Below are 27,071 nucleotides of genomic sequence, written 5' to 3'. Positions count from 1 at the left end.
TATTTTGATAAGTTACACAGTCTTTATAATGTGGTGAATTTAGAAAGATTGGTGTTGAGTTAGGCAGGAATGGGGAAAGTATTGATGCTAATAAAATTACATAATTATTTTATATTTTTTGACGTGTGTTTTGCTCAAGGGGAATCAAATAATTATAGCCATAGTTGGGGAAAATATACCTATACCTATGCCTATAATATATATATATATATATATATATATATATATATATATATATATATATATATATATATGATTCTGTATGTAGGTATGTGTATACACATAAACCTGTGTATGAAAAACTGTTTTTTCACTGATGTCCTTATGCAGATGAAATAGGTTAGAATCCAGGGTACATATGGAAGGGTTTGGTTTTGAGTGGAGCATAAATAATTTTTAGGTTAACAGCTGGGAACAAAATGTAAGTAGATGTAGTGGTGTGAATCTTTGGGTGGTTCTACTCTGACTGCTGATGTTCATTCCAACATCAACTTCTCTCCTGCCTTCCTGGCAAGGAAAAAATAAATGAAGTAATGATAAGGAAGCAGTAGAACCCAGACTGACAAAACAAAATTATCCCAGATACTTTCCGTGGAATTTCACTTACTAATCACTGGCCAGCATTTATCTGACACTGACAAATGTTTTGCTTTTTTCTCTTTAACAGAGTATATTATTGTATTGGGAAAAATGGTGGGTTTTAGCATGGAATAAGAGAAGAATGGAATTTGTATAAAGGGAGCATCAGTGTCTTTTATACTCAATGCAGTGCTCAACACAATCTTTCAAAGAACTTTACAAACTGGAATTAAACTTGTTTCAACAAGAAAATTGTAAAAAAAAAAAGAGTTTGATAAAAAGAAGGAAACAAAAAGGAGTTTTTGATGTCTGGATGGTAAAGTATCAGCAGCAATAGTAATTAATGAGAAGTGATTCAGAAATAAACACTTTTATTAATGTGATAGAATAGAGTCCAGAAAGAGATTTAATTTATAATGTGACCAAGACAGCTGCAACATTCTCCTCAGCTTGACTATACTTTCTACAGGTTTCTTCTTGAATCTAGGATCCTGATCTCCCTTTTCTCAGAACATTTACATCAGAAAATTTTTAAATTCTTTCTCTGCTCCTTGAGATGTGTTTTTTTTTTTCAAAATTTACAACCCAGAAATGCCTTTCTTGAGGACCTGGGAGGTATCCCTATGAAATGTGGTCATCAAGAGAGATGGAGCCCCTGTCTCTCAGTCATTGTGGGTGGATAGGAGCCTTATTTCAGTAAGCACCAATTAGCAAACACATTGGCCTAATTACATTGACCAATTTCTCCCCTAATGTCTTCCAGTTCTTTTCCACTAACTCACTTCAGTGCTTAAAAACCTCTGCCTTTTGTTTCAGTGGAGGTTGGATTCAGTTTCTCTCCTTTATTGCTTTGCCTTCTTTTCTAAATAAAGTCTCCCTCTTTAAGTCTCTCTTGCCTGTTTAACTTATATTATACAGTATAATTTTTCTTTGACAAATGAAATTGTGTGTAATAGTGTTATCAATCTGTAGGTAAATGATTTTTTATTCATAAAATTGTATGAGAGGACCTATTTGGGGGAAATGATCCTATTTCACACTGTTATCAAAAATAAAATCAAATTAACTTAAAAACAAAAAAGTTTGAAAAATGTAAAACTATAGCCGTGCCTGGGTGGCTCAGTTGGTTAAGTCCCTGATTCTGATCCTGGCTCAGGTCATGGTCTCATGGTTCATGGGATTGAGCTCCACATCGGGCGCTGTGCTGACAGCACTGAACCTGCTTGGTATTCTCTCTCTCCTCTCTCTGCCCCTCCCTTGTTTGTGTTCTCTCTCTCTCAAAATAAATAAATAAACATTAAAAAAAGAAAATGTAAATCTATAATATTATAGGATAATTTATTATTTTTTTCATAAAATACGTTTTGCAAGTTTAATTTGTTCTGAAGTCTAGTATAAATACTAGGAATTTGTAAACATGAGAGACCTTATCCCTGCTCTCATTAAAACAAAAAAAGATTGATCAATTCGACTAAAGAAAACTAACAAGTCAAATAATCAATACTTCTATACTTCAAAAGATATTTTACAAATGAAATATATATAACTAAAAGCCTAGAAGAAAATGTGTCCAACGAATATATAAAAATTCTATGCAGAATGCATCAAATATTTCTACAAAGTGAAAAAGGAAAAGGAAAAAAAAAACTTCCAAAAGAAGTTGAACAAAATATATGAATGGGTGGCTTTTACAAATACACCTTGTTTCCAAAATATATCAGAAGGAAGCCCATGCATGTCTTCATCTTGTGGCACCTTGGAGGTGGTAATCTGTTATAGGATGAAGCTGAACATTTCTTTCCCAGCTACAGCCTTCCAGAAACTTATTGAAGTGGATGATGAACTCAAAATTTATACATTTTATGGAAGTATATGGCCACAGAAGTTGCTGCTGATGCTCTGGATAAAGAATGGAAGGGTTATGAGGTCTGAATTAGTGATGGCAATGACAAACAAGACTTCTCCATGAAGCAGGGTATCTAGACCCATGGCCATGTCCTCCTGCTGCTGAGTAAGGTGCATTCCTGCTACTGACCAAGGAGGCCTGGACAAAGAAAGCACAAATCTGCTTGGGGTTGCATTGTGGATGCCAATCTCAGTGTTCTCAATTTGGTCGTTGTTAAAAGGGGAGAAAAAGAATCTGCAAACTTTTCAATCTAAGATGATGTCTGCCAATATGTTGTAAGAAAGCCCCCAAATAAAGATAAGAAGCCTACAACGAAGCACCCAAAATTCAGCGTATTGTTACTCCATGTAACATCCGTGTGTTGCTCTGAAGAAACAATGTACTAAGAAAAATAAGGAAGAGGCTGCAGAATATGCTAAACCTTTGGGCAAGAGAATGAAGGAGGCCAAAGAAAAACACTAGGAACAGACTGGCAAGAGACAAAGGCTGTCCTGTCTGAGAGCTTCCACCTCTGAGTCTGAGTTCAGTGGGGGAGGAAAGATTTTCTAAGGGTAACAAATAAAATCAGACATCCAAAAAAAAAAAAAAAAAAAGCCCACGCCAGTTATATTCTTCAAATCATAATTAGCATCACATTCAAAAGTTTGGAAAAGATTTAAATGATAATATCTAATGTAAACAAAAATTATCACAGTAACATATGAGTTCAATTTATTCTCATCTGTATAAAATCCCATAATACTGCAATGCCACTTCGTAGTATATAACTTAAATGAGTGAACCAAGCTAAGCAGAAGGGCGTTATCTCATTTTCAGTGTTTACATTTGTTACAAGGGCAATGTAGTCTGGCATTATTTGGGAAGTAAAGTAACTGAATAAAATAGAAAATAATTTTCAAATGTGCCAGAAATAACAATAATTTTTCAAAATATTCTATCATGATATAATTGCTGGCTTCAAACTAGAGTACTAAAAAATGTTGAAGGTTCTCAGAGAAATGCGCATTTTAAAATAAATTCATATTCATATAAAATATTAAAGAACAGTTACAAAAAACCATGGCTAGTAAGAATATTCATCTTAATGCTTCAAGGTATCTTGATGTAAGTGTTTTTTAACCTTTGGCTTTGAAATTTCTGATATTAATTCCTAACTTCATTCTGCCATGTTATCAGTGTGATCAAAAGAAGGTATTTACTACCTCCATGAGAAAACTGGGGGACTAAATCGCTTCCACTGAATATGGCTGTCGTGTGGTTTAAAGGAGTTCAAATACATGACAAGCTTAGGAAAATGCCTGATACACAGTAGCCATTCAACAAATGTTAGCTGTTATTATTTCTTTATAAAAAAAAAGTAACATAGAAGAAAAAAGTGGCTGTCCTGAAGATGCATTCAAAAGCAAATTTATTTCTATAAAATCATACAGCTGCTATTTGCAGGTTTTATTTGAGCAAAAAAACAGGCATTAAGGTTAGAAAAAATTACATATGCGATATTTGCTTTTCCCTTTGCAAGTAATTACAATATGCCAAAAATATTATATCTTCCTCTTAGAGTACCCTTCCTACATCTATCCCTACACCTAGCACCAGACAAAATATGCTTCAATACTAATGTTCACCAGGGATTGGAGTATTATTCCATTAATTTATTTTCTGAAATACTCTTCATTTTCCAAGTTCTGTAACTACAGGAAAAACAACACGAAAAAGAGGTGGTTCAAATCTTCTACTGAATGATTAGTCGACAACTAATTTTATTTTCCAGTTAGCTAAACGTGAGAACAGTAAAATTCTTCTATGACTATTAAAAAAAGAAACAAAATAAAACACTGCTCTTTTAAGGCAACCATAATTAATTCACTTGAAAACACCATAATATTATTTCAAAGAATCATGAACACCTGGCTTTAAAAAGTAAATTTGATCATGATATTTTGATATTCTCTGTTACCCAAGATTTGGAATTTTGACTAAAATAAACTTCTATTCATTCATAAGACTCATAATAATATAAAACACCTATTCTTATGAGCAATATATGACCTAAACTTAAAAGTAATTTCTAAACTATATCTCAAAAGGATAATATTTATAAACATTATAATTAAAATTAGTATGTAAAAAATTCAAAAATCTTGAATATTAGCTTTTCTTTTTTAATGCTTTTTTTTCTATCTATAGTAAAATAGTATGGTAATGTTAAACTCAGCAGGTTGTGAAGGATCTACTTATTGAAAAACTATATAGAGATTTTTCCCAAATTATGAGCTGGGTACTTCCTTTGCAGTTACATGCTGAAAAGTGTCTGAATGACATTTGTCATTTCTTTCAAAATATGTTCATTTCACATATAATTTAGTCACATTGTTTCAACTTAGTAAATTGCACTATGTACATGATTTTCTGTTTTCATTGATTATAAAATGTTAAACTACATCCAATTCACTTTAAGTTCCCTACTAAAACTACAGCTCATTGTCTCAGATACTTTTCTTATTTGAGTTTTATTTTATAAGAGTTTCTGTAGAAACTTAGCACTTATAAAAAAGAAAGGCTTTGCATTTATAGGGAACTGACAACCCATTGTTGGAAATTATGTTCTACTTGTCATTTCAAAGAATCTCAGGGGTTTCTCTTTTTCAATATTTTAATGCTATATATTTTAATTTGGGATGCTTTATTTAGATGACTCTCAATTTCTCAGTAATTGTGGAATCTTCTCTAGAAGTAAAATAAACAAATAAATAATAACCCCAGAAAATAACATTCTAGAATAATTTCCCTTTTTCTTTTGAATACTTTTGTTAACTAGAGATTCCTTTTACCTTCTTGAAAAACACATGTTCAATCATGTAAATGGGAAACAATCAATAGATGTTTATTCCAATTAAATTTATTGGAAGGACTTTGGATTTGGAAGCAGGAAACATGAGTCAAATACTGTCTTTGTACTAATAGCTCTATATATTTAGGAAAAATCTATATCCTTAATTTTTCTTCACTTATGAAGTCAAATTTGGGATAATTTCATTTTATATTTATTCAGCCATAATTTATTGATGTCCAGCTATGTTCCATTAAATGTTCTGGATGTTGCAGACATAGCTCTAAACAAAACAAAATACTTGTTCTCAAAAATCTTAATTCATTAGTGGGATAGGGGTAGAGAGGGACCAAATAAACAAAATCAAAAAGGAAATGGATATAATAGATTAGAATCAACATATTAGATGATAAAATTTATTTGAAAATAATAATAGAAAAATTATGGAGGGAACATTGGGTGGAGAGGAGTGGTCCACATTTCTTTGTTGTGAAAAATTATAAGAAAATTATATGTGAAAATCTTACAAATTCTAAAGCAGTAAACAAATATTGAGTTTTGTAACTATAGATATATGATTACATTATACATTCCACAGTTTAAAGAAAGATATTAATAAAGTTATAGGGACTTTATTCTCAGCTTATCTAGTTAAATCATAGCTGGGAGCTAAGTAAATAAAAAGAAGCTCATTTCCTGTCCCCTACCCCACAAAACATTGAGATTGCAAAATATTATTTCTTCAGCTAAGGACATGAAACATATAAACACTATGGGGCAAATTTCTAGAATTTGAAGTAAGTTATAGAGGAATGAATATTGGAAGAAAACAAAGCTAAATTAAGAAATGAAGAAACTCATAAGAAGCTGTATACAGATGTATGATTAAATGAACAGAAGAGGGGCAGGTGGGTGGCTCAGTCGGTTAAGCATTCCATTGTTGATATTCGCTCAGATCGTGATCTCGCTGTTCATGAGATTGAGCCCTGCCTGGGGCTTTGTGCTGACAGCGTAGAGTCTGCTTGGGATTCTTTCTTTCCCTCTCTCTTTGCCCCTTTCCCACTTGCTCTCTGTCTCAAAATAAATAAATAAACAGTAAAACAATTAATGAACAGAAGAAAATACCATAACTAAAGAGAAACTAAGAGGCAGAAGAACACATGTTACATAGAGAAAAAGGACAGAGTAACACAATGTTGAGATCCTTACCTGGTCATTTTCTGTGTGTGTGTGTGTGTGTGTGTGTGTGTGTGTGTGTGTGTGTATGAATATACCTAAAATTTTTACATTATCCATGTAAACTGGAGTTTTTAGCAATTAATTTAATCACTGGAAAAGAAGTATTGTATTTTTTTAACTAGAATTTTTTTTCTTGATATGCTTAAGGACTCTATTGTTTCTATATCTGATTAAAGATTAATTAACTTATGAAAATTGTTTTCAAGCTGAGAAATATTTATGAATTTCCTAGCTATAAATATGCTTCACATATAAATTATGCCTTAATTTATGAATGTGTTTCATAGAACATTAGAAAAGCTAAATTCTATAATAACTGAAAAATTTCTGTTTATGTTGTTCTCTATTTTTGTTTTTTTTTTCTTCAGTTATCTGTCTAATGCTATAGCTATATACTTACAAAGACTTGTTTTAAAATTTGAGAAAGTTAAATACTAGGGTGTAGAATTTACAAGGACATGTCAGTCATCTTTATTGTAAGATTTGACAATTTTGTAACTGACGTGGATATGTTTTCTCAAGTTTATAAACAGATTACTTCTTTAAGTTAAGGCCAACAAAGCCAAATTACAAAGCAAATATTCTCCATAAAGAAATAAAGGAAACCATTATGAACATTAAAAATATAGCTTTAATTAATTTATGTGTTTGGTCACAGAAGGCAGAGCTTGAAATGAGAGAAAATATGGCACAGACTTTAATAAGATTTAGTAGTTTTGAAGAATAATTGCTGAGAACTGAGTGGAAGTACCAATGATAAATTAAGGGTGTTAGGATCCTGAGATTTAAGTTAAATTTGAGAGTTTCTAGGAATGAAAATGAGATTTCATCTACTTTTTAGTTTTATTTAATCTAGGTTCTATTTTTAATTCTTACTCTTTTACTTGCCAAAAACAAAACAAAACAAAACAAAACAAAACAAAACAAAACAAAACCGTGCATTCAATGCTCTATGTGGACTAGATGATTTTGGAACTTAATCCAGTGTATTTTAGCTAATCAAAGCTATAGTTTCACCTGGGATTCAAATACTGGTCCTGCATCTTACCTGGGCTACCTTGGGCAAGTTAGAAATATTCACTGTGCCTCTGTTTCCTAACTTATTGAATGAGTATGATAATAGTACCTGTCTCTTAAGGTTGTTGTAATAATTCCATGAGCTCATCTATAAGATACTTGTAGCAGTATCGGGCTTATCTTGAGTACTCAGTGAACAATAACTGTAAGATGTTCGGTTCATACCTAGGAAGCTCCAAAAAGCATTTGGATTCATACTCTGTTACTTTAGTGAAGCAAGATCCTTAAAATTGACAATGATTTTTTACATCTATCTCTTTTATTCTATTCTCTCAATAATATCACTTTAGTACCCTATTACATCATGTCTAGAAATCCATATGAAAGTGCCAATGTTTGAACATTTGCATCCTCAGAAACAACAATTTAAAATGATGCAATCTATGAGTGACTCTAATTCTTCATTCTGGCTTCAACTCCCAGCTTCCCTGTTCAATCTTCCTATTACACTGCTGCCACATTAATATTCTTTAAGTAAAATTTCATCCTGTTATTATTCCACCAAAACTCCCAGAGATACCCACGTGTCTACTGATATGTTAAAAACTTATTTGAATGTGGAACAGGATTCTCTAGAATTTATCCTAAATTTAAATTTTCAAGTGTAAGCTAAACTATTACTATTATTGTAATTCATGTTCCTTTTGCTCTGGGCAGCCCCTATTACTCCTTCACTTTTTCCTCTGTCTGCTGGATTCCCAGGAATATTTATTAATCTCAGGGACCCAATTCAAAAGAGAAGGTTTTTTTTTAATGAGTTTGGGTCGATGCTATCTTGTTTCATGATATACTTTTCAGTGTATTCCTTCCTCACACTGACTTGACAATTGGCTTGCCATTGCAAGTTAGGAGAAGAGATATTGGGAAGAACATACATGCAAATAGTATCTTTACCTAACATTTAGGGATGGACACTCTCCAAAACTTTTCCACCAAGATGTCTCAAAATCCTGTCACCTAGGACACATTTCAGTCCATTTAGCCTTTCACTGATTCCTGAATATTGTATAACTTTGATAGATAACACAGATATTAAATTCCTATAAATCATATGTATGAGATGTCTAAATAAAACATATAGCTGTCCTATGACAAAAGTGTTATAAAATTTTACTTAGTGGACTGATACATACAGAAGGTAATGAAGAATATTACTAACCATGACAGTTGCTAAATGGATAATGAAATAGAACAACTCTCTAAGGCAGCCAGATGCAGATACTAGCCTCTTATATTAGATTCTTTCTATTCTCCCACACTAATTCTATTACTATCACTATATTTAGCCTTGCTAATACTCTCTGTTCTCTGACTATGCCAATGTTCTCTATAATTTCAGATATTTCACTTTTCACAGTTCTTTATCTCAAATCTCTTCTTGTGACTTATAAAAATCTTACCCTCTAGGGGCTCCTGGGAGGCTCAGTTGGTTAAGCATCTGATTCTTGGTTTCAGGTCAGGTCATGATCTCACAGTTTGTGAGTTCAAGCCCCTGGGGGCTCTGCGCTGTCAGCCCAGAGCCTGCTTAGGATTCTCTCTGTCTCTCTCTCTCCTTCTGCACTGCCCCCACCTCCACTCACACACACACACACTCTCAAAATAAATAAGTAAACTTTAAAAAAACTCTTACTCTCTTTTAAGGCCAATAAAGGATCTGTAACCCAAGAGCAATGCTTTCAGACTCAAAAATTTCCTGTTTAGAATAATAAATTATATAATGACAATGAATAAAATAATATTGAAATTGCAGTAATATTTGCTATTCATCAGAGTTTATATAAATTCCAAGTTCCCATAATCTCATTATTCTTGAGTACGGTGAAATGATGTTATTTTTAAATTAGTAAATAATTGACTTTTTACTTGCATGGAAGTCAATTTGTTTTTGTTTTATAATTTCAAGTCACGAATCTGATACTGCATATCATTATAAATTATTAAAAATACAAAAAAGCTCTTAATTAACTTATATATTATAATCTCTTCTGTACCTTTTTAGAATTTACCTACATACTACAGAGTCTAACATGAGTTATATGACTAATAGAAAATATTGTTAAACAAAGGGTAAATGAAAACATTTTTAATGGTTGTCATTTTCACTATTATATATTTTTACTATATAATACTATATAATGCTATATACTATATAATTATAATTATAATTTTTACTATTATAATTACTAACTGATAATAAAACAGAGATTGTAAGAGATACAAAAATATTAGAAAGACAAATCCAAATTGTGTGTTATGTTAAAAAAAATAATTATGCAATTAAAAAAATGACACTCTAGTTGACCCAACAAGTCAAAACTGTGGGTGATAATCTATTATGTGTAGGATACAACTGTAGCCAAATAGTTCTTCAAACCCTGTGTTGAAGCATTCATTTTATGAAATGAATCTTAGATACTTTTACCTTCCCAGTATTCATTCTTCACCTTTCTGGAAACAGCATCACAAAAAAAAAAAAAAAAAAAAAAAAACTGGAAAATGAGATTTTTCTCATAGACACAATCTTCCTAGAACAACAATAGTTAATTAACTGCCTTCCTTACTGCTTCTGTTTGGCCCAAGTTATATTAGTCATATGTCAGTAATATTAGTTCTCACCGAAATCTGAATTCTGAGCAATAACGTAAAGACAGAAAACAGATGCCTCTGCATACTCTAAAGAAATTCTCCACTAATGCTTGTTAATTAGACCCTACTGATGCCTTGGTTATTGCCATTTCTTCTATAATGCTTTTCAAATTACCCTCAAATTCTTTGAGGTATTACACATCCTTTCAATAAATTCCTCATTTTCTTATGTTAATAGAGCACACTTGTGTCACTTGTCATTGAGGGATCCAAATTAGTATACCATAAAACAGATGTTTATCATCTGGCAAAATAGTCTAATAGGTGATTTCACACACTGCCTTTATATTCTAAATGGTTAACTAGACAATTCAGTAAGTAATCTAAATAGGCTTTTTTAAAAAAAAGTTTATTTGTTTTGAGAGAGAGTGAGAGAGCAAGTGGGGGAGGGGCAGACAGAAGAGGGAGAAAGAGAGAATCCCAAGCAGGCTTAAGCAGGCTCCGCACCGTCAGCGCAGAGTCAAATGTAGGACTCGAATTCACAAACCGTGAGATCATGACCTAAGCAGAAACCAAGAGTCGGACACTTAGCCAACTGAGCCACCTAGGCGCCCCTAAGTAGACATTTTAATGTGGTAGTTAAGAGCATGGCCTCAAGTCAGACTGTCTGATTTTGAATCATGGATTAACCACTTACTAACTGTATGACCCAAGCCTCACATGTCAGTGTCTCAATTTTCTTAAAACTCTAACAAGGATAATAATACACTCTAAAGATATTTTGAGGAGAAAGTATGCTAGTAGATTTGAAGTTCCTAAAAGAGAGCCTGAACATTGTAAGTGGCTAATAAATGATAATGGTCTTTTAAAAAATCATTGTACAGAATGCAAGCACAGATCTATTGTCGAAGGTGTTTCAGTCTCATTATGGTAAGGTCACACTGATCTACCCATACAAGGTAGATCTTAAGCCTTCAAGAAAGTGAAGGCAATGGTCCAGCCCTGGAATTCTACATTCTTGACCTTCTGCATTAATGCAAAATACCACTAGTTGCATATTATCAGATGTAAACAAAAATTGTGATAAAATCTAGGCGATATGAATAAGAACCATAATTTCCCCACAGAGTTCTTTAGGAAGAGCTTGACAATTCTGTAAGGAGAGGAGTGTATTTCTTTTGAAACATACACACATAAATTTTCTTCTTATAATTTTCAACAGTACATCTGGGATGAAAGTAAACATAATTCAGTTGCTCCTTAACAGTACTGTAATTCTATTTCATTTGAGACAGAGATGCAAAATATATTAGATGTTTCCTAATCATACTTTTCATAGGAAATACAAATCTTTCACTTAATGAAAAAAATGCCAAAGTAATAATATTACAGAATTTTGATACTGTATAATATGCTCATAACTTGCTAAATTAGAATTATTTGTTATTCATGTGTTTTCATGGAAATAAGATGAACTCTAACTGAAAAAAGCATGTGCTCAATTTGTTGCAAGGATATTGTAGGTGACAAATTGTAACTAAAATTTCTGAAATGTTCGTAGTATAAAATAAAAAGTCTCCAATATTTATTTTGTTCTATATGTGTCAACATAATTTTATCTTGTAAACTTGAGAGATTAACATTGTTGTTTAGTTGAAATTAAATTACACTTAAAATGAAAATTTGTGAAGTTTAAATTAGCTATAGTAGTTGCAATGTTTATTCAAAAGGGCTGGAGAGAGCTCTGTTTTCCACTATAGAGAATTATTACCTTTTATTTGACAAACTTCCTTCTGAAAAAAAACAAGATATTAACCACATATTAACACACACACACACACACACACACACACCCCACATGGTCCCTGATTTACAACAGTTCACTTAAGATTTATTTTTAAGTTTATTTATTTATTTTGAGAGAGAGAAAGAGAGAGGGGGGTGTGGGATGAGCAGGGGAGGGAGACAGAGAAAGAGAGAGAATCCCAAGCAAGCTCTGCACTGTCAGCAAGGAGCCTGACACGGGGCTCAAACAAAGAGTCAGATCATGACCAGAGCTGAAACCAAGAGTCAGATAGTTCGACTGAACCACCCAGGTACCTCTGACATATGAGTTTTTAACTTACAATCCTAAAAAACCGACACACATTCAATAGAAACCATACTTTTAATATTGAATTTTGTCTTTCCCTGGACTAGCAATATGTAGTAAATATTCTCTCATGATACCTGGCAGCAGCAGGAAACCACAGCTTCCAGTCAGTCACATGAGCATAAACAACCCATATACTTAACAACCATTCTGTATGCATACAGCCAAACTGTTTTTCACTTTGAGTACAGTGTTCAATAAATTACACAAGATCTTCAACACTATATTATAAAACAGGCTTTGTGTTAGATGATGTTGCGCAGCTATAGGTTAATGTAATTGTTCTGAGCACATTTAAATTAGGTTGGGCTAAGCTATAATGTTTCATAGATTAAATGAATTTCTGACTCATGATATTTTCAGCTTATACTGTGTTTATTGGGACATAACCTCATCATAAGTCAAATATTATCTATCTATCATCCATCTATCTATGTATCTATCTGTGTATCTATCTATCTATCTATGTATCCTTGAAGTTATTTAGAGATACAAACAAACTTTGACAGATTTGGGAATGAAATTATGAAGAGATAAGCATTAAATTTAGAGCCACCTTTTATCTTAAAGCAAATAATAAGTGGTGGTTAAGAATCTGTGGAACGGATGGGGCGCCTGGGTGGCTCAGTCGATTGAGCGTCCGACTTCGGCTCAGGTCATGATCTCGCAGTCCATGAGTTTGAGTTCCACCACGGGCTCTGTGCTGACAGCTCAGAGCCTGGAGCCGGCTTCAGATTCTGTGTCTCCCTCTCTCTGCCCCTCCCCCCACTCATGCTCTGTCTCTCTCCCTCTCTTTCTCTCTCTGTCAAAAATATATTTAAAAAAAACATTAAAAAAATTTTTAAAAAGAATCTGTGGAACTGATTACAGCATTTTGCAGTTGCACTCTATAGCAGTGATGAAAATGAAGTTCTTGTCATATCAACATAAAGAATCCATAGGCTACACCGTAGGCTTTCAGTTGAAATATGCAGAGCTAATAACTAGAAATAATGGCAACTGGAAAGAAATCAGGTCGCATAAATAATGACCTCAGACTCAAATTAGTCTCTGATTGGATTATTGTTATTTGTCCCTCAGACTAAATTGCCCTGTGATTCTGAGAAAATAAGGAAAGCACTCAGCAATCTCAAAAGGTTCACGTGACAAAAATTTGGGTTCAAGAAAATTATGCTTTCAGCCATGACAAAAAAGCCAGTATTGAATGAGCAATCCACCCCAAATAATTATAAAATCTGAATTAAATTATGAAAAACCTGAGAGTCTCAGAGAAAAACCAAGCCATTTATGACTTAAGTGTCTAAAAATCCCAGAAAGAAGAGTGGAGTACCACAATGACTTCCACATCCTACTTCACGTTTTCATCAAGGTTTTTGCCAATGTGTGGTTCAGAGAACAGGGATCAATGAGGAAGTAGTAACTGAGACCTGCAACAATCTGATAGGGAGTTGAAAAAAATAGTTGGAGGTCAGAGCTCCCAAAGCAACTAGGACTTGAAGTGGTCTCTAGAAAAGTGTGACTAAAATTTCAAGTGCAATTTCATTTTCAGGACTTTCTTGACTTGTTAGAGAGGTATAAAATAAGATAAAAGGATAGAAGGAGGAAAACCGTAAGAGACTCTTAAATACAGAGAACAAACTGAGGGTTGCTGGAGAGGTGTTGGGTGTGGGGATGGTTTAAATGGATGATGGGCATTAAGGAGGACACTTGTTGAGATGAACACTGGGTATAAGTGATGAATCACTAAATTCTACCTCTTGAAATTATTATATGTTAAGTAACTTGGATTTAAATAAAATCTAAAAATAAAAAATGAGTAAATAAACAAATTAAATTAATTTAAATTAAATTACATTAAATTAAAAAGAAAAGAAGCAAACAAAAACATCTTGGAGGCTAAACCCTGAGCACAGATTTCAGCAATTTTGACATTCTGAAAAGGCAGAGTTTAGAGCTCTAAATTTAGAATTTAGAGATGGCAATTTCCAGGATCTCTGGTAATTCTAGAAACTTTCTTTCAGATGAGAATATAGAAGGGTTGCAGAAGATCAGAGATTTTTTTTTTTTTTTGGAAATAAATTGGCCAATACAAGTCAATTTTAACAAATCATGAAACACTACATTCAATCTCATCATGATGATTTTCCAAGATTCTATCATCTACTAAAACCTAAGAATTAATAACTGTTTATATGCAAAATACAGCAGTCAATTAAAACTCACCAGGAACGCCAAAAGAGAAGACCGAATGATGGAAAACAGAAGACATAGACAATAAAACTAAGAAAAAACAGCAACAAACAAAAACAACCAAGGCCATCTAAATATTGGATATATCAGAGAGTCTCTTAAAAAGTTGAGAAACGTGTCCAAGGAAATACAGTGAATTGAGAAGCTTATAAGATAATGAAAAGGGACATGAAAGAGTCACATAGAAAATTTAGAATAGAAAATACAAGTAAAATTAAGAATGGTGCCTACTAGGTGAGGAGGTAGGAAAAATGGGGAAATGTTTATCAAAGGGTACAAAGTTGCAATTATGTAGGATTAATAAGTCTACAGATCTAACATAAAGCATTGGAGACTATAATTAATAAAACTATGTTGAATATAAAAAATTTAGTAAGAGAGTGGATTTCATCACGCGCAAGAAATTAGTAACCATGTGAGAGAAAGACATTAATTAGCTTGACTATAGTAATCACTTCATTTTGTATATATATATTAAATCATCATGTTGTACACGTTAAATTTATGCAATTTTATTGTTCATTAAAAAACTAATGTATTGATTTAATAACAGATTTGTCATAACAGAAGAAAGGATTAGAAAAACTAAAGATAGTCATTAGAATATATGAAAACTGAAATATATAAAAGAAGCAAAATGCAGGAAAAAAATAGATATTTGATATACAGTGTTAACAAAGGTTTAATGTACATATAACTAGAATCCTAGTGGGTGAGGGCGTAGAATGGCTTAATAGCAATTTTACAAAAAATATGTGAAAATATCTTGAAAATGATGAAAATAATAAAACATTAATTTTCAAGGCTCAGTGAAACCTTAAAAAAATATGAAGAAAATTACACCAGAGCATTGATAAAATTGAAGGAATAAAAAAATAGAGCAAAAATAACATTGATAACTTAGATTAATAGCAGAAATGACAGAAACCAAGAGAAAAATAAAATTATACCTTTAAAGTTCAGAAAAACAACAACAACAGAAAACTTAACAGCTTGAAATCTATAGCCAAGAAAAAGATTATTTAAAATAAAAGTTTGGATTTTATACAAACTAAAAATAATAGAAATTATTCCCAGGAGATTTTCATCAAATATAAAAATCAAACCTATTTTATTTTCAGAGAGAAAGAGAATGATCGCATATGGAAATACAGTAATTCAAGAAAGAACAAAGAACACCATGAGGTGCAATTGTGTAATTCTAAATAAATATTGACTGTTTAAATCAATAACAATGTTTATTTATAGACAACACCTATACAGAATTTAATTACATGACAATAATACAGCAAAATATGATAGGTATTAATTGCCTACCATGTATTGGAAGGACTTTGCATTATGGAAAAAAGAAACATAATTCTAGGAAAGATTTTCACAAGTCCTATATGAGCATTGTGATTCTAGAACAAATAAACAGAATTAAATGAATATGTAATGAACAAGCAAGTGAAAGGAGAGATTAATAAGTAAAAACATGCTGGATTCATTTATAAGAAGAGAAGAAGAAAAAGAAAACCGAACAGGTAAGAGAAATGGTAAGATGATGGACAAACGCAAATATTACAGCCAGTTCAGTATAGTGAATTGGCTAAATAAATACTCCAACTGAAGAAGTTTTAGAAAAGAGGAAATAAATAAAAACAAAACTTTTACACTGCTTTAAAAGACTCTAAATATAAGTGCCACAAAGAGTAGATATAAAAGAGGCCGGTGTCTGAAATATCTCTGTCAAGGAGTTCAAATTCTTACCTCCCAAATACAGTTGGTAACACATACTTAAAAGAAGCCTGTAACTTCTCCTGCCTTTCATCCCAAGATTAATACCCCTGAAAAATGACCTGGGGCAGTATTATAAAAGCACCAGTCCTGTAATCCTAGTTGTTTTCCAAAAAAAAATCCCTTACCAAAGACTCGCATTGTTAAAGATATTGGAGTCAAGTTCATATTTAAATACCCTTCTTCATGAATTCAAAACTGATGCCTATTGTCTCATCTGAACCTATTATGTCAACATTGGTTAAGTCTCACAATAGAGTTGATGGTAAGTTTAATCAGGTAGAGGAACAGTTTAAAAGCTGAAATTTTCTTAGGGCTTCCATTATTTTATACGATTACTTTCAACGTGTGGCTTTTATTGTAGTAATTCTTTAAAACCACTTTTATTTTGGGGCACCTGGGTGGCTCAGTCAGTTAAATGGCCAACTCTTGATTTAGGCTCAGGTTATGATCTCTTGGTTCATGAGATTGAGCCCCACATCAGGCTCTGCAATGACAGTGCGGAGCCTACATGGGATTCTCTCTCCCCCTCTCTCTCTCTCTGCCCCTCACCTACTTGCACTCTCTCTAAATACATAAATAAACATTAAAAAAATATATTTAAAAACCCCACTTGTATTTTTTGTGATTTTTGTTTCTGTATCTATTCCTATACCCTATTTAATTAGGCACAAGTAAGCTGCATATCTCACAATATGTTGACTCAGTATACATAAAACTTATGCAGATTAAAAAAATAAATGATATATTAATCAGAGTTATCAAGTTAAAGGTTATGACTAATAATTATAAAGCTCCTTAAAAAAGATGTTAAAGATCATGTATGGGTTAAACGAGTATTTATGAATTATTCAACATAAGATCAAATAAAGAAAAAAAAAGAAAAATAGAAGTAGAATATATGAAATACTGTGAACACAGCCTCTTTCTTACCCATTTTTCTTATTTTTGCCATTGAGTGGGTGTGCTATCAAAATTTAGGGCCACAAATACTAGGTCTACAATTTGAGGAAGGTGCTTACCCTTTATTCTCTTAGTTTCTACATTTCTACATTTAGAAAAGTAACACATCACTTACTTATGAAGGGTATATAAAAGAGTATTTGTAAATCTGAACAAAATGCCTGCCATATATTATGTGCTGCAAAAGTTGTGCTCTCTCTCTCCATACTCCTCCTGCTACTATTACTGTAATTAGGTAACTATCTCTGAGCCATTTGAAGTGTGGATAATGTCTTATTCTTTTGTGATTTTTCAAGAAAATACTGGGCCTTAAAATCAAGTGAATAATCAAGCACTAGAAAAGAGAAATGAATACAATAATTGAAGACTGAAGCATTCTTCTTGAAACAGAGATGTAGTGATATGATTCAAAGTATACAAATTCTATTTGTTTCTTTTTAAAGGACATAAAATTTATAGACAGTTCTTTTGGAGTAGGTTAATTGTAAACAATCCAGTGCAAGTTAATTTTTATAGTCCTACAAATTTCAAAAGCCTGGAATGTAAAGAGAAAATGATGGAAAGGAAAAAATTCTGATTGCTTTCTATGAACTTGTAGCTGTAAAACAGTCAAATAAAAATTCTTTTTATATCCCGTGTAACTCCAGCCTCTTTGTCAGTACACATCTATCAATTTAACCACAAATATAATAGTTATTGTCAATTATGAATTTAATAAATGTTAATTTACCATGGATATATTATTCTTTTCCCCTGCTTTGTTGTGACTAATATACATTATCTAGCTACACATATAGGTAAACTAGAAGTTTCTTGACATAAAAGACCTTTTAATAATTTTTCCTTGTTTCTTCTCTAGATGTTACTATTATTCCTACACATTATAAAAAATGTTTTAAGAAAATTTCTAAAATATTAAAGAATAAGCCTAAAACATATAATCATGTAAGCCACTTGAAATTAATTTTGTATACAATAAACTAAAAATGGCATTCTCTTTAAGAATCAAGTAATATGCTCATTTATTTACTGATATGCTATGAAAATGAATTACTACATGTTTATTTTTTGTATTTTTACACTTAACTTTAAATGTCCTAGCTTAAGCTAAATAATACTAAACAGTGAATTACTATATCAAATATATGTTTAATATAGATGTGAATTAATTAAAATTCCTTAAATTTTTTTTCAGTTTCATATTTTTAAAATTCCAATTAGTTAACATACAGAGTAATATTAATTTTAGGTGTAGAATTTACTGATTGATCACTTCCATACAACACTTGGTGCTCATCACAAGTGCCCTCCTTAATGCCTATCACCATTTAACCCATCCCCCACCCTCCCATATCCCCTCCAGCAACCTGCAGTTTGTGCTCTATAGTTATGAGTCTATTTTTGTTTTGTCTCCTTCTCTCCTTTTCTTCCATTTTTTGTTTGTTGTGTTTCTGAAATTTCACATATGAATGAAATCATATGGTATTTTTCTTTCTCTGACTGACATATTTCACTTAACATTATACCCCCAAGTCCATTCATGTCATTGCAATTGGCAAGATTTCATTCTATGTATACATATATATGGAATATAGTGCAACCATAGATACTACATACTACATTACACACACACACACACACACACACACACACACACACATACACAAAATACAAAAACACTAATTCAAATAGATACATGCACCCTTATGTTTATGGCAGCATTATTTACAATAGCCAAGATACGGCAACAGCCAAAGGATCCATTGATTGATGAGTGGATAAAGAAAATGTAGTATTTATACATATATATATATATATATATATATATATGTATACATATATATATATATGTATATATATATACACACACACACATATATATACACATATAGCAGATATATACACATATATGTGTATATATATGTGTGTGTGTATACATATATATATGTATATGTATAAATACTACATTTTCTTTATCCACTCATCAATCAATGGATCCTTTGGCTGTTGCCGTATCTTGGCTATTATAAATAATGCTGCCATACACATATATATATGTGTGTGTATATATATGTGTGTGTATACATATATGTATATATATATGTGTGTGTTGATTGATGAGTGGATAAAGAAAATGTAGTATTTATACATACATACATATACACACACACACACACACACACACACACACACATATATATATACATATATGTATACACACACATATATATATACACACACATATATATATGTGTATGGCAGCATTATTTATAATAGCCAAGATACGGCAACAGCCAAAGGATCCATTGATTGATGAGTGGATAAAGAAAATGTAGTATTTATACATATACATATATATATGTATACACACACACATATATATACACATATATGTGTATATATCTGCTATATGTGTATATATATGTGTGTGTGTGTATATATATATACATATATATATATATATATATATATATATATATATATGTATGTATAAATACTACATTTTCTTTATCCACTCATCAATCAATGGATCCTTTGGCTGTTGCCATATCTTGGCTATTGTAAATAATGCTGCCATAAACATAAGGGTGCATGTATCTATTTGAATTAGTGTTTTTGTATTTTTTCAGTAAATACTCAGTAGTGGGATGACTGGATCATAGGGTAGTTCTATTTTTAACTTTTTGAGGAACCTCCATACTGTCTTACAGTGGCTGCACCAGTTTGTATTTACACCAACAGTTCACGAGGGTTCTTTTTTCTCCATATCCTTGCCAACACTTTTTGTTTCTTGCATTTCTAATTTTAACCATTCAGAAGGGGTGAGGTCATATCTCACTACGGTTTTAATTTGTATTTCCCTGCTAATCAGTGATGTTGAGCGTCTTTTCATGTGTCTGTTGGCTATCTGTGTCTTCTTTGGAGAAATGTCTATTTATGTCTTCTGCTCATTTTTAATTGTACTATTTGTTGTATTTTGGTGTTGAGTTGTAGGAGTTTGTTATATTTTTGACACTAACCCTTTATCAGATAAGTCATTTACAAATATCCTCTCCCATTCAGTAGGTTGTCTTTTAGTTTTGTTGGTTCTTTCCTTTGCTGTGAAGAAGCTCTCTATTTTGATGTAGTACCAATAGTTTTTTCACTTTTGTTTTTCTTGACTGATGAGACATGTAAAAAAAAAATGTTGTCATGGCCAATGTCAGAGAAATTACTTCCTGTGCTCTCTTCTAGGATTTTCATAGTTTCAGGATTCACATTTAGGGCCTTAATCCATTTTGAATTTATTTTTCTGTATAGTGTAAGAAAGTTGCCCAGTTTCATTCTTTGGCACGTAGCTGTCCAATTTCCCAGCACCATTTATTGAAGAGACTGTGTTTTCCCAATTGCATATTCTTGCCTCCTTTGTCAATTGTGGGTTTATTTCTGGGATTTCTATCCTGTTCTGTTGAGCTATGTGTCTATTTTGTGCCAGTACCATACTGTTTTGATTACTATGGCTTTGTAGTATATCTTGAAATCTGGGATTATCATACCTCCAGGTTTGTTCTTTTTCAAGATTGCTTTGGCTATCCAGGGCCTTTTGTGGTTCCATAACAATTTTTGTATTTTTCGTTCCATGAAAAATGCTATTGATATTTTGCAAAGATTGCATTAAACCTGTAGATTGCTTTGGGTAGTATGGACATTTTAACAATATCAGGTCTTCCAATCCATGAGCATGGAATATCTTTCCATTGTTTCTGTTGTCTTCAATTTCTCTCATCAGTGTTGTATAGTTTTCAGACTACAAGTCTTTCACCTCTTTAACTTTACTCTTAGATATTTTATTATTTTTGGTGCAATTGGAAATGGGATTGATTCCTTAATTTCTCTTTTTGCTTCATTATTAGGGCATAGAAATGCAGTTGATTTCTGTACATTGATTTTGTACCCTTTGACCTTACTGAATTCATTTATCAGTTCTTGTTTTTTTTGTGGAGTCTTTAGAGTTTTTTATATGTAGAATCATGTCATCTGCAAGTAGTGAAAGTTTTTCTTCTTCCTTATCAATTTGGATGCCTTTTATACCTTTCTCTTATCTGATTGCTATGACTAGGGCTTTCAGTACTATGATGAATAAAAGTAGTGAGAGTGGACATCCTTATCTTGTTTCTGACTTTAGGAGAGAAGCTCTCAGTTTTTCATCATTGAGGATGATGTTAGCTGTGGGTTTTTCATATGAGGCTTTTATTATGTTGAGGTATGTTCCCTCTGAATCTGTGAGGGTTTTTATCATGAATGGATGCTGTTCTTTGTCAAATGCTTTTTCTGCATCATATGATTTTTATACTTTCTCCTATTAACATGACATATCATGTTGATTGATTTGAAAACATTGAATCACTCTTGTATCCCAGAAATAAATCTCACTTGATCATGGTGGATGATTTTTTCATGTATTGTTGGATTCAGCTTGATAATACTTTGTTGAGGACTTTTGCATCCATGTTCATCAGAGATATTGGCTTGTAGTTATCTTCTTTGTGTGGTGTCTTTATCTGGTTTTGATAACCAAAACCAGCATTGAAGTAATGCTGAGGTAATGCTGGCCTCAAAATGAATTTAGAAGTTTTACTTCCTCTTCTACTTTTTGGAAAAGTTTGAGAAGTCAGTTCTTTAAATGTTTGGTAGAATTCACCTGTGAAGCCATCTGGTCCTGGACTTTTATTTGTTGGTAGTTTGTCTTTTCTTTTCTTTTCTTTTAAAGGGAGAGTGAGCAGAGGAAAGGGGCAAAGGGAGAGAGAGAATTTTAAGCACACTGAGCATGGAGCCTGACATGGGGCTCAATTCCACAATGCTGGGATCATGACCTAAGCTGAAATCAAGAGTCAGACACTCAACTGTCTGAGCCATCCAGGTGCTCCTATTGGGAGTTTTTTGATTACTGTTTCAACTTCACTGCTGGTAATAGTTCTATTCAAATTTTCTATTTCTTCCTGATTCAGTTTTGATAGATTATATGTTTCTGGGAATTTATATATTTCTTCTAGTTTGTTGGCATATAATTTTTTATAATATTCTCTTACAAGATTTTATGTTTCTGTGGTGTCAGTGGTTATTTCTTCTCTTTTGTTTCTGATTTTATTTGCATTCTCTCTCTCTCTCTTTTTCTCTTTCTCTTTCTCTCACTCTTTTTATGAGTCTTGCTAGAAGTTAATCAATTTGATGAACTTTCCAAAGCACCAGAACTTTCATTGATCTGTTCTATTGTTTTTTAGTTGCTATAACATTTATTTCTTCTCTAAGTTTTATTGTTTCCTTCCTTTTGCTAGCTTTAGGCTTCTTTTGTTCTTTTTCTAGTTCTTTTAGATATATATGAGGTTGTTTATTTGAGAATTTTCTTGCTTCTTGAGGAAGCCTTATATTGCCATAAACTTCCCTCTTAAAACCCAGATTCTGCACCATTACTTTTCATTTTCATTGTCACCATATATTTTTTTTTAATTTCTTTTTTGATTTCTTTGTTGACCCATTCATTGTTTAGTAGCTTGTTATTTAACTTAAATTTATTTGTTGTCTTTCCAGACATTTTTTCTTCTGGTTGATTTACAATTTCATTGCACTGTGGTCAGAAAAGATACATGGTATAATGTGATCTTTCTGAATTTGTTGAGATTTGTTTTTTGGTCTAATATGTAATCTTTTCTGGAGAATATTCCATGTGCATTTGAAAAGAGTGTGTAATTTGCTGTTTTAGGATGGAATATTCTGAATATATCTGTTAGATCCATCTGGTCCTTTGTGTCATTCAAAGCCACTGTTTCCTTGTTGATTTTCTGTTTGGATTATCTAGCCATTATTGTAAGTGGGGTGTTAAATCCTCCTTCCATTATTGCATTACTATCAATTAGTTCCTATATGTTTGTTTTTAACTGCTTTATATATTTGGGTGCTTTCATTTTGGGTGATGGTTATTTACATTTGTCATACCTTCTTGTCATATTGTCTCCTTAATGATTATATAGTGTCCTTCTTTGTCTCCTGTCAGTCTTTGAAAGTCTATTTTGTCTAAGTATTGCTATCCCAGCTGTCTTTTCATATCCATTTACATTATAAATGTTTTTCCATCCCCTCACTTTCAATATGCGTGTCTTTAGGTTTGAAATGAGTCACTTGTGGGCAGCATATATATGGGGTTTGTGTTTTTGTTTTTTTTTAACATTTATTTATTGAGAGACAAAGAGAGACAGAGCATGAGCAGGGGAGAGTTAGAGAGAGAAGGAGGCACAGAATACAAAGCAGGCTCTGGGCTCCGAGCTGTCAGCACAGAGCCCAATGCGGGGCTCAAACTCACAAACCACGAGATCATGACCTGAGCCGAAGTCGGACGCTCAACCGACTGAGCCGCCTAGGCACTCAGAGGGGCTGGCGTTTTTATCCATTCCATCCCCTTAGGTCTTTTGAATGGAGCATTTAGCATTTACATTCAAAATAATTATTGACAGATATGTATTTATTGCCAATTTGTTATTTGCTTTGAGTTTGTTTTTATAGATATTCTCTGTTCCTTTCTTCCCTTGCTCTCTTCTCTCACAATAAACTGGTTTTCTTTAGTGACATAGTTGTATTCTTTTTTCTTTATATTTGCATATGTATTACTGTTTTTTGATTTTTGGTTACCATTAGGTTTGTATATAACATTTTCTGCATATAACAGTCTATGTTAAGTTAATGGTCGCTGAAATTTGAACCCATTCTTTGCTTCTTTCCCCACCATGTTTTAGATATATGTTGTCATGCTTTATATACTTTAATTTTGCAAGCCTCTAAACTGATTTTTGCAGATAAACTTATATTTATTGCTTTTGTGCTTTCTACTTTTCTTACTCTTATTTATCATCTTTCCCTTCCACTCAAAGAATCCTCTTTAAAATTTCTTGTAATGCTGATTTAGTGGTCATGAACTCCTTTAACTTTTGTTTGGGAGATTCTTTATCTCTCCTTCTATTCTGAATCATACCCTTGCTACATAGAATGTTCTTGACTGTGTTTTTGTTTTTATTTTCCTTTCAGCATTTTGAATATAGCATGCCACTCCATCCTGGCCTGCAAAGTTTCTGCTGAAAACTCCACTGATAGCCTAATGGGGTTTCCCTTGTATGTATGCTGATTCATTCTTCTATATCTGGAAAAACTACTCAGATCATCCAACTGCTAATACTACCACGACTAGAAATGTGGCCATCTCTAATTTGTGATCTAACTAGGACAATGTCTGTTTTGCTTAGGAATGTTGACAGAGAATGTTCAACCCTGCCTAAGATAAATTAAAGTCTTGTGTTTGATAAGCAACTCCCTTTTATCTGCCCTGCAGGCAATTACTTTTCTTCTTAAGTGTTCTAATACATTGGAATGATTTTTTGTGAGTGCGCCTCTGAACCAAAAATCTGATACTCGACAAGATGTTTCTTTCTGACTTTTTTTAATCTTGTCTTATCTCTGGGTGTTGTCACAATTTGGATTTTGTTTTGTATTATTATTTTAGCTATTTCTTTTGCTTTGAATATTACTGTGGATGATATTTTTATATACCTCAAACCATTTATTTTCCTTACTCTGAATACTTTAAGGTTCTGGAGTTATATATCCTTTTTCCATTATAAGTAAGGCACACTTATAATGATATGTATTTAAAGAACAATTATTTTTGAAATTGTTTTAAGCCATTATGGTCTAGGCTATATCAGAATTGTTCTGATGCTTTATACACAATGTACTTTCTTTTTTGTTTATTTATTTTTGAGAGAGAGAGAAAGAGCATAAGTGGGGGAGGGGCAGAGAGAGGGAGACACAGAATCTGAAGCAGGTTCCAGGCTCTGAGCTGTCAGCAAACAGCCTGGTGCAGGCTCAGACCCTCAAACCATGAGATCATGACCTCAGCCAAAGTTGGATGTTTAACCAACTGAGCCATCCAGGTATCCCTGTACTTTCCTTTTTAAAAACACATCCATACAGCACCATATACATCCATACAACACCCAGTGCTCATCACTACAAATACACTCCTTAATCCCCATCAACTATTTCACCCATCCCCCACCCACCTCCCCTCTCATAACCATGGGTTTGATCTGTATAGTTAAGAGTTTGTTTCTTGGTTTGCCTCTCTTTCTCTTTTTTTCCCTTTTATGCTCATTTGTTTTGTTTCTTAAATTCCACATATGAATGAAATCATATGGTATTTGTCTCTCTCTGGCTTATTTTGCTTAGTATTATACTCTGTAGCTTCATTTGCGTCGTTGCAAATGGCAAGATTTCTTTTTTTTTTTTTTTATGGCTGAGTAAGTGTGTGTGTGTGTGTGTGTGTGTGTGTGTGTGTGTGTGTATACCACATCTTCTTTATCCATTCACTAATTGGTGGGCACTTGGGTTGTTTCCACAGTTAGGCTATTGTACATAATGCTGCTGTAAATATTGGGGCATGTGAGATATCACCTCACATCTTTCAGAATGGCTAAAATCAATAATACAAGAAAAAACAGGTGTTGGTGAGGATGTTTTGTGTGTAAGAGTTTTGTATATAAGAAAGGGAACCCTCTTGCACTGTTGGTGGGAATGCAAACTGGTGCAGCCACTGTGGAAAGCAGTATAGACTTTCCTCAGAAAGTTAAAAATAGAACTAGCCTATGATCACAATTATGCTACTATACAATTGAACCACCCAAAGAATACAAAAATGCTAATTCAAAGAATTTTTGTCCTTTAAGAGAAGGGCGTGTCTATAATTTTTTCTTTCTCATAACATTCCTGGGTTTTTCTCAGAAATTCAATAAAAAATTATTTTATATATTCCAAGTTGTAAAATAGTTTTATTCAGTAATGAGAAGAGTAATGATTAGAAATACTATTTTTCAAATAATTTTTGTGATTAAAACAAAAAAGAACAAAAATATTTCCACAAAAAGCAATAATTTATTGAAAATTTATTATTTTAATTTGTATATAATTAATGATTTATTCCTTAAACTTTGATTATTTTTCTTGTTACAAAATATTTGGTTATTAGAAATGCTTTAAAAGAATAAGCAGGATAGCATAAATGTATTCCATCCTATTCATTTAGGCAAGACCACCATTAGTCTTTTTTTTAAAATATGCTTCAGTATCTTTCCTATGCCTAAATGTTTGTGTGTGTTTAGTGCTATATATGACAGTAAGTTCTTAGATAGTGCTTACTAAATCCTTAGGGCAGGAACAGTTTTAAGTGGCTTAGATATATTAGCATTCATTATTCTATCCATTTTACAAATGGAAACTATGGTACAGTACGCTTAAAAATTTGCTTGAAGTTTATTAGTGAGAAAAAGACCAGTATTTAAAGGGAGGCCCACTATGCTCTTGCTATTAAACACAGTTGTGTCTCTCATTCAGATATATTATTATTTTTTTAGAATAACATTTCATTCTAGATATTGTTTTATAACTAATCATAATGTTATCAATCCATTCCCTATTGTTGGATATATGAGCTATTCCAAATCATTTTATCATTGAATACTTAGTATATTTTCAACTTTTTTACTATTGCTTAAAATTCAGAGAAGGAATGAATTATTTAAAAAGAAGAGAAGAACCAAAATATTAAAAATTATATCTAATTTTAAAACATCTTTAAGATTTATAAAAGGAAGACATGTTTTCTCAAATTAAAAAAAATTAAAATATAA

At 32.3% G+C, this 27,071-nt stretch overlaps 1 pseudogene; it reads left to right on the top strand.

Annotated features, from left to right (window-relative positions):
- The first annotated feature begins 2,359 nt into the window (after positions 1–2,359).
- Positions 2,360–3,034, top strand: LOC132680547 (small ribosomal subunit protein eS6 pseudogene; annotated as a pseudogene).
- The last annotated feature ends 24,037 nt before the right edge of the window (positions 3,035–27,071 follow it).

This window comes from Panthera onca, chromosome A1 (genome assembly GCF_046562875.1).
Source record: "Panthera onca isolate mPanOnc1 chromosome A1, mPanOnc1 haplotype 2, whole genome shotgun sequence".
In the NCBI taxonomy this organism is placed as follows: domain Eukaryota; kingdom Metazoa; phylum Chordata; class Mammalia; order Carnivora; family Felidae; genus Panthera; species Panthera onca.
The sequence above is the reverse complement of the archived record's forward strand: the minus strand, read 5'-3'. Positions and strand labels throughout refer to the sequence as shown.